This window comes from Gossypium arboreum, chromosome 3 (genome assembly GCF_025698485.1).
Source record: "Gossypium arboreum isolate Shixiya-1 chromosome 3, ASM2569848v2, whole genome shotgun sequence".
Lineage (NCBI taxonomy): Eukaryota > Viridiplantae > Streptophyta > Magnoliopsida > Malvales > Malvaceae > Gossypium > Gossypium arboreum.
In genome coordinates this window covers 104409018-104418130 of record NC_069072.1, presented here as the reverse complement: position 1 = coordinate 104418130, position 9113 = coordinate 104409018, and positions in this window count along the sequence as shown.

Here is a 9113-nt window from a genome sequence, read left to right as displayed (position 1 = left end):
GGATTTTTTAAAAGTAGAATTCAAGTATTAAAATTATAAAAAGAAAATCAAATTTGGGGTAGAAAGTTTTTGGTTTGCTTAAATATCATAAAAGAGTCTTGGGTGGTAAAATTAGGCCACCAAAATGTACTTTTCAGCAAGCAAAAATCAATGCTAAATCAAATATTTTGATGGACCCACAATGTATATGACTTTTTAAATGTCACTCATAATTATGTAGGAATCTACCACTTATAATTGTGGCCTAAATCAAATATTTTGATGGACCCACAATTTATATTACTTTTAAAAGAGATGTGGTAAGGGTTTATTTTAAGTTTTTAAAACATGGTGAATATTTTATAAATTATTATTTGATATATAATTCGTGAAAATTTTTATTTTTATAAATAGAGTTTAAAATTGATACCTTGTTAAGTTGTATTTAAAAATAAATAAACAAGACATGTAATAAAATTTCATCCTTATTTTATGGAGTCAAAATTTTTATCATTATGTATCGAATAATAATCCATATTTTATTACTATACCAATAATCTTTTAAATAAATCAATAATTATATTATAAACAATTATATTTTAATGAGAGAAGAGTAGAAAGGTTTACAAACAAAGAGAACAAACCCCCAATATTATGTCAATTAGCTTTCAACTTACGTAAATTTGATATTCAACCAGTGGCATGGCTACTATACCAATTATAAGCTGCACTAAATTACATTCAAAGGAAATAATCATTCTTTAACTTTAAGGGAATAGATTGGAAAGGCACAATTTCCATTAAAATAACCAACAGAAAGCCTTAATAGAGGGATATAATAATCATTCAAATCAACCCTAAATAGCCATTCAAATCAAAAAAATTGTAAACTAAAATTAGTTCTATCACTAATTCAAGACTAATTTCCAAGACAACACTAACTTTAATAAGATTCCCAAAACAGTAGGTTCAACACTAAGCTTCAATCCACTAACTTCTCTTCACCTTTAATACTCCTTTTAACCCTTGTTCTCTTCTCTAGCTTCAAGCATATACCTAACATTTTCCATGATAAAAAGTTACTGTAAAACCAACAATTATTAAAACCCAAACATTAAATCTAGCCATGTTTAAACTCGAAAAAGCATCGACAGAGGAGTGACATTTACCGATTGGCTGCGGTAGCGGAGACCAATAGTGACGGCGACGCAGTAGAGGGGTTAGTCGAGGGCAATGCAGCAGGTGGTCTGATCGGTGTTTTCTGCGGCAGATGGGTTGGGGATTTGATATAGGGAAAATTTAGGAAAACCCAGCCTAGACGTTATGGCCGAATCTTGCAATGTCACATGGAATGGGATTTGAAATCGAAGTTATCAAGTTAAAACCATCTCCATTTATTATCTTATATTTATCTCTCATAAATTTCAAAATCGTTTCCTCGTTAATTTGATTCGTTTAAAACCATAGTTTGTAGCGGAAGCTTTTAAAACTGTGATATTTAAAGAAAATTGTTCCCATTTAAGAAAACTTTGTTTTGATTTAAATCGAGCTTTAGTTGAGTTTGTAGTTTAAAATTCTTGAAACAGTGAAAATCCAAAGTAAAAGCAACAGTCCAAAAGTCCAATTTACATAAAAAATAACCTAGAAAATAAATAGGAAATAAATACCATAACTGAAATTAAAATAGTTCAATAATCATGTGGTCACTGTCGAGTCCTCCGCTGCACTGATCCGTCTAAGTCTAGGAATTACTTGGACAGATAAAACAGAGAGAGGTGAGTTTACATAAACTCAGTGTGTAATCCCTATAGAAGACAATCATACAGTCAAACGCAACAAATAGTCAAATGCAGTCTGAGCCTAAGCCCATTTTAGTTTTAGTATCAGATATGCATTAGGGCTTAAGCCCATCACAGTAACAGTATCAGATATTCATTATCCAGTAAATAGAATCCTAACCAACTAGCCTCTACACACCATCTCCGTCCATTCCTACACTCCATGTGGGGTTTAAAACACCCAGCCATCCCTACACTCCAAGTAGTATCGAATGCAACAAATAATCAGTGAATTGCAGCTGAGCTGTCAGATAATAGGCTTAAGAGCCTTTCAGTACACTTCCTCCAAATATCAACATCCTAACCCAATGCAACGCCACATACAGTATATGACATGCTAATACATGAATATCAATTACACATACAGTTTAGTATTCATTCATATAATCATCATGCTCAGTACATACATGATACATACAGTTCACGCATTTAAGGGTCCAAGTAGTGCTTACCGACCCTACGGTAGGTTCACAGTCAACTTGGTCGACCCGTGCAACCTTAGAACACATTTCAGTTAAATGGGCTCACACGCCCATGTGGCCTGCCCGTGTGACCTATATGGCCCAATTTGGCCTTGGCCATGTGAATCACACGGCCTGGCCCAGAATCCTACACGTTTGTGTGGACTACCCATGTGGACCCACACATCTGTGTGGCCCATATGGCCCAAATCAGTCTAGCCCATGTGTCGCACACGGCCTACTTGGCCATCACATGGCTAGGTCTTACGTGCACGACCTAACCTCGTCGATCACACACCCGTGTTATAGCACACGACCTACAACACGAGCAGCCACACGCCCGTGTGGCGTCGACAGTGGGGTTTTCAGCTTTCCCTGAAAGCCTATTTTCTGCTTTTTCAAGTACACACCTATTACTGTATGATACAAGCACACCCCCAAGCCTCTTGAAACCTAAAACCAAATTACCCCATACTGATTTAGCGAAATAATGAAACTAAATTGATAACAGCCACTAATAGAACCTCAACTTACCACAGATGGAAATGCCTCGTTACCACTGCTTAAACGACAGAAGTGAAACTCACTACTCTCCTCCTCCTACACCATAAACCGTAGAGATTAGCCTCTCTGTCACTACATCACCCAAAAAAATGAGAATAAATCGAAAGACTTACCAAAACCCGTGAAAGACAGTAACAAAGAATAATCTATTAGGAAGAATCGATGAATAGAAAAAGAAATTGATGTGTGTGAGAACAAAAAGAAAGTTGAGGTAGAAACGAAGGAAAAGATGGCACAATGGTGCTAGAAAAATTTGAGAAGAGAGGGAGAATCGAAAATTTTCAAAAAGAATTAGGAACCAGTCAAAAATGTCCCAATAACACCCATATCCCTAAATTCACTCCCACAATCCCCACTACTTACAACCACTATAGAATTTTAGCTATACCGAAACTCTTTCAGTCCACAGTACAAAAACTAACACCCTTGCTCACGTAGGGAATCGAACACAGGACCTCCAACACTCTAACTCCCTTACCACTCGAACCAACAGGCTTATTCTGATGTGGTTTTACCAATAACTTAATATAAGTCCGCTGAACAAGCATAAGGCTTAAGTAAAAAAAAAAACAAACTAAAATTTACCAAAGGCAAGCTTGAACTTGGGACCTCTTACCCTATACCCAGAACAGTTAGCCACTAAAGCAAACAGATATTTGTGTCAAAATTTTCCAATAACAGAAATAGAATTTTTGGGGTGTTACAGATTAGGGGAGAATTGAGGGAATTGGGGGAATTTTGTTAAGGGGAAAAAGAACAACTATCGGGGGAGTACTTGGGATAAAATGGATGAAACCAAAACGACGCAATTTTGGTATAAAAAAATGATGATTGCAATGATTTTTCAAAAGTGCCACTAATGCTGATCTATTGCGGCGTTTATAACATAACGCCACTAATTCCACTAAACCACCACTCAAAAATTTTTTTGTTGTGTTTTTTAAAAAGCGCCGCTAATGTTGATCTATTGCGGCATTTATAAGCTAGCGCCGCTAATTTCACTAAAGCATTAAAACGAAGTCATTTTCATTCAATTAAATTTTTTTGCGGCATTTTACAAAAAACGTCGCTAATGCTAATCTATTGCGGCGTTTATAGTTTAGCACCGCTAATTCCACTAAACCACTAAAACAACTACATTTTCATACAATTAAAATTTCTTTTGCGGCATTTTTTGAAAAGCGCCGCTAATTCTGATATTTTGCGGCGTTTATAACCTAGCACTGCTAATTTCACTAAAGCATTAAAACAAAAACATTTTCATTCAATTAAAATTTTTTTTGCCGCGTTTTTTAAAAGGCTCCGCTAATGCTGAGCTATTGCATTGTTTAAAATCTAGCGCTACTAATTCCATTAAACCGCCACTTAAAACGACCATGTTTTCAAACAATTAAAATTCCTTTGATAGTAATAAAATTTTTTTTGCGCCGCTAATGCCTTTGATAGTAATAAATTTTTCTACTTTAATTATTTCATAAATTCCTTTAAATTAAGTTTTTTTTCAAAAAATATATTTAATTTGTAAAATTTTATAATTGTGTATGAAAATAATTTTAAAAAATAAAACCAAACTTCCTTACGAGGAGTTTGTATCCATGAGTTTAACTTTTTGTGCAGCTGGTAGAATTTATCCAAATTGATTTTGATAAAATTTAACTTCTCAAAATTTATCCCTAAATCCTAACCCCTTTATCGTGTTATTTCGTGATAGGTTTTAAATAATTATAATTAATCATTCTTGAAACTAACTATTATCGAGATGGAGGCAAGTGTACCTATCGAACAATAGTATAGTTTTAGCAAGACCGGATTGTCGAACCCAAAGGAACTAAAAGTACTAGTAATGACTGTCTTTTTATTATCTAACCTAAAAATAAGGGGTTTTGTTTTAAAAAACTAATTAACTAATCTAAGAATTCACAGGTAATGGAATTGGGGAATTGGTTTTGGGAAAATCGATTGAATTAAGACAATACCTAAGGACAAATCCATCTAGATTGTACTTGTTATTCTGGCTCTGAATCGGACGATTTATTCATTTAACTTGTTTCGTGGAGATCCCTAAGTTATGTTATTATCCCTGTTCAAGACTAATAACGTCTAATCCCTAGATTGAATAATTGAGACTTTTCTCTAATTAACATCCTAGGGTTGCATTAACTCGATCTATGGATCTCCTTATTAGGTTTCACACTAATCCGGCAAAATCTTGTCACCTTATGTCTAGGCGCGCAAACAACTCCGCTTAATTATGACAAATGTACTCTTAGACAAGGTCTATTCCTCCTCTGAATAAGAGCTTATCTTGAATCAGTATCCTGGGATATCAAAACAAGAATTAAGAACACATAATTAAGAAGAAGTCAAATATTTATCATACAATTCAGAAAATAATAACAAGATTAGTCTTAGGTTTCATTCCCCTTAGTTATTTAGGGGTTTTAGTTCATAACTAAATAAGAAAACATCTCAGAATAATAAAGAATGCAAAACATATAGAAAATCCAAAACTCCTGAAGGGGAAATTGAAGAGAGATCTTCAGTCTTGATGATGAATCCGGCTTCTGAGATGGATTAATCGGCTTCCATGGAGTAATTTCTTACTCCCTCCCTATGTGTCTCCCTTTCTTCCTCCTCTAGGGTGTATTTATAGGCTTTGGAATGCGTAAGAGCCCTCAAAATTAGCCTTTTTCCAAATTGGACTCAACTTGGGCTCGGTAGGGACACGCCCGTGTGCGATTACTTCAAGCCGTGCTCGAGCCTTCCAAATTGACACGGCCGTGTGGTCTGCCCCTGTGAGGAGGTCGAGGTCGTGTTGATTTTGTACTTTGGCCCATGTTCTCTGTTTTTGGCCTGTTTCTCGTTCTTTTTGCTCTCCTATGCTCTCATACGTATAAAACATGAAATTAAAGCATTAAGAGCATCAAATTCACCAATTCTAATGAAAAATCATCCATAAAATGCGTTAAACATGGGGTAAAAATATGTATAAATTACAGTTTATCAAATACCCCCACACTTAAGCATTTTCTTGTCCTCAAGCAAAATTCTAAACTCATAATCAAAATAAATTCTTCTCAATTTATAATTTCTATCGATAATATCTCAAAATAATCCATAGGTAATCATACATTGAGAATTCAACTAAAAGAACATCACAGTTTCAATCATTCCAAGTTGAGCATTTTATTCCGAAAACATATGTGTCTCCCCTCGTCTAGGTAATTACCTTGTATTCAAAATATCACAGAGTTTTACATCCTCACTAAAGATTCACTCAAATCGCTCGAGGTGTTTAAGGACAATAAATGAAGCACTCAATAGTCAATAATGAAAAGTCATTACCATAGGCTTGCATGAAAATCAAATCTCCACCACTATAATTTTTGAGATGATACATCAATCAAAAGGTCTTTAGAGGGTTGTAATGACGCTTGGTTAGGGGGTATGGTTACAAGCTGAAAGAAAAGGTTAGAATCGAGATTGACTTGAAAAATTGCTAGTCATCAATTGCGAACAACAGAGCTTTTTCTCAGAATATGGAATTTAACTTCTTTAGCTTAGAAGATTACTACTATTAAGATCTATACACACATTTTTTTTAAGAACAAGTTAAATAACATAGACTAACTGTTAAGAGCAAGCCATAGCTAAGCAATTTATTCAACTCAAATCTCGACAAAAATAGGGATAAAAAATAATTGAGAGGATTTCAACAAAAAATGGGTTAAGGGTTAATATTAAGGGTAATACAAGAAATGGCTTGTTAGGATCAAGGGGGTTTACTAGGGGTTAATCGTAGAGGTAGGCTTTTCATGGCATGAGTGGGTTAATCTTAAGTGCCTTAATCATTTTGACATATCAAATCAAATGGTGTGGTCTTGACATGCATAATCAAGCAAGTTCTAGAATAACAGTTCAATACTGACACACTCAAGGCAATAATAAAAGTGAGCATGAAAGAATTAATAGATGCTCAACAGGCTCAAAAATCTCACAAAAATTATGGCTTTTTCATGTTTAAAAATTGTGAATTCCAACTCAATGTAATACCTAAACTTTGGGGAAACAACCTAAGATTTTAAATTCTTAAAGATCAACTTATCATGCTTGATTCTCTAATGTCTTAAAGTTTAAACAATCAATGCGTAAATGCCTATGTTTTAATTCAAGATATATCAATCAAAATCATAAATCAATTAAAATTTATCCTAAATATGATATGAAAGCTTTTCAAGAGAACAAAACAGTCATTCATAGATTTTTCTGATAGGGAAATGAAGTAAATACCCCCCACACTTAAGATGTACATTGCCCTCAATGTACAAAAATAGATATAAGAATATAGAAAGAAGATAGGGAGAGAAGTGAAACTTCCTGTATGATGAATTCCTCGAACTGGAGTTTTGGAGAGTAATCGATGCGAGAGTAGAGAAGGATACTCCGGCAGTGGTAGAGGTTCATTAATCCATAAGTCCTGAGCCAAAAGAATATTATATCTAGTGGTAGCTATGGTCGTGGTCGATCAGGACATGGTAATCGTGGAGAACCGCTCCCGGTGGAGTTTTTAGTTCCTATGCGATGATGAGCTTAGGGGTTCTATATAACTGTGATAAAATGAGGAACTTTTTAGGGGATATTAGTAAGAATAATTACTCTTAATGAAATAGCTGAAATTGATAATAAAATAAAATTCTAAAATCTTAATAAAAATAAAAAGTAGTTTTAATAAAAATTAAAAACATAAAATAATAAATAAATGTTTTTAAACATCTTCATCGCTGGATGGTTCGCGAGGTGGGACTGGTGATGAGATGTGGAGGTGCTGACAAATCTGTTATAGAGTAGCATCAATGTTGTCAAATCGTTAAAAACACTGCTGCTCGAATCGAGTGAGGCACTCAAAGATGTCAACATATGAAGCCGCCGCATGAACTGAACGAGAGGGTGGTGGTGGCTGAGACGGTGGGTCCTCGTGCTGTGGAGGGACATCATCAGGAATGTCCTCGTAGGTCTCCTCCTCGGTAGATTGGGTGAGACGATATTGAGAAGGGTAGGTTCCTCGGCGCTTTTCGATTATCCTCATGCTAAGCATGCTCGAGATGCCTTGTGGAGACATCTTGCCAATGAGGGTTAAGGATGATTCTTGGGCTGCGGTGCTGAGAAGCTCGAAGTGTCGAGCCAACCGAGTAACATAGGGGCCAATGGAGATGACCTCCTTCCTATGCCGCTCCGTCTGGTGCTGAATCGCGAGGGCGATGAAATAGGCAAGGTCGATGACGTGCTCGTACGACATACACCATAAAAAGTAGGCGTCGTGAGTGTTAACGACGTCGGTTCCATCTCGCCTTGCTGTAATCGTGTGAGCCAAAATGGCGTGTAGGTACCTCAGAGATGAAGTGAGAGCTGATGCCTTGGAGTGGCTAGAATTGTAGGTGGCCCTACCTGGTATTAGTGCGTCCCAGCACTGTGAAAGAGAATGATGGATGTGGCAGTTGAGAGCATGTAAGTCATTCTCCTCCTTGAATTCCTCCGTATCTAAACCCAGCGCCATACCGAATTCTAGGATGCTGAGCTGGCGGACTAATCCGCTTAGGCGAAATTAGACCGTGCCGGGATCATCGTAGTTTGTCATCACGGTCTGAAGATAAAATTTGGAGCATAATTCCATCGTAATCTCGAGATACGTCAGCTCGATGATCTCAAAGAAAAGCTCTAAGGGTCGGTGGTTAGGAGGGCCCAAATCGCTTCAGCCAACTGAACTTGTTCTACCGCGGCCTAGTCGATCCAACGGCCCGCAATTAAAGGTCAAGACGGAGTATTTGGAATAGTTCTTCTTGGGGCCCAGTGGGGAACCTCAGGAAAGGGTGACGAACTTCGGCAGTAGGACCCGAGGAAGATGACGCTCCCTTCCTTTTCTTTGAAGCAGGGGCAACGACCTTTTTACCACGTGAAGATGACATGGTACCTACAAATAGAATCATCAAGTCATCTTGATGAGTGGTCAGAGTAAAACGAAGACAAATTTTAAATAAAAATCATAATTTCAACCATAACTACTAAAACTAACTAAAACAATAAGTTCAATGGCATACTTTTGTGGCACTAGCATGATGATATGAGTAAAAATGACTAGGAATTTAATGGAAATATAAAGAGCATAAATTTAGCACATGGCATAAGTTGTAATGGTAAATAACAAGAAGCAATTGAAAACTATGAATATTGATTTAGAATAAGTGAATAAGGCATGAGAGTTTCATAAAAATAT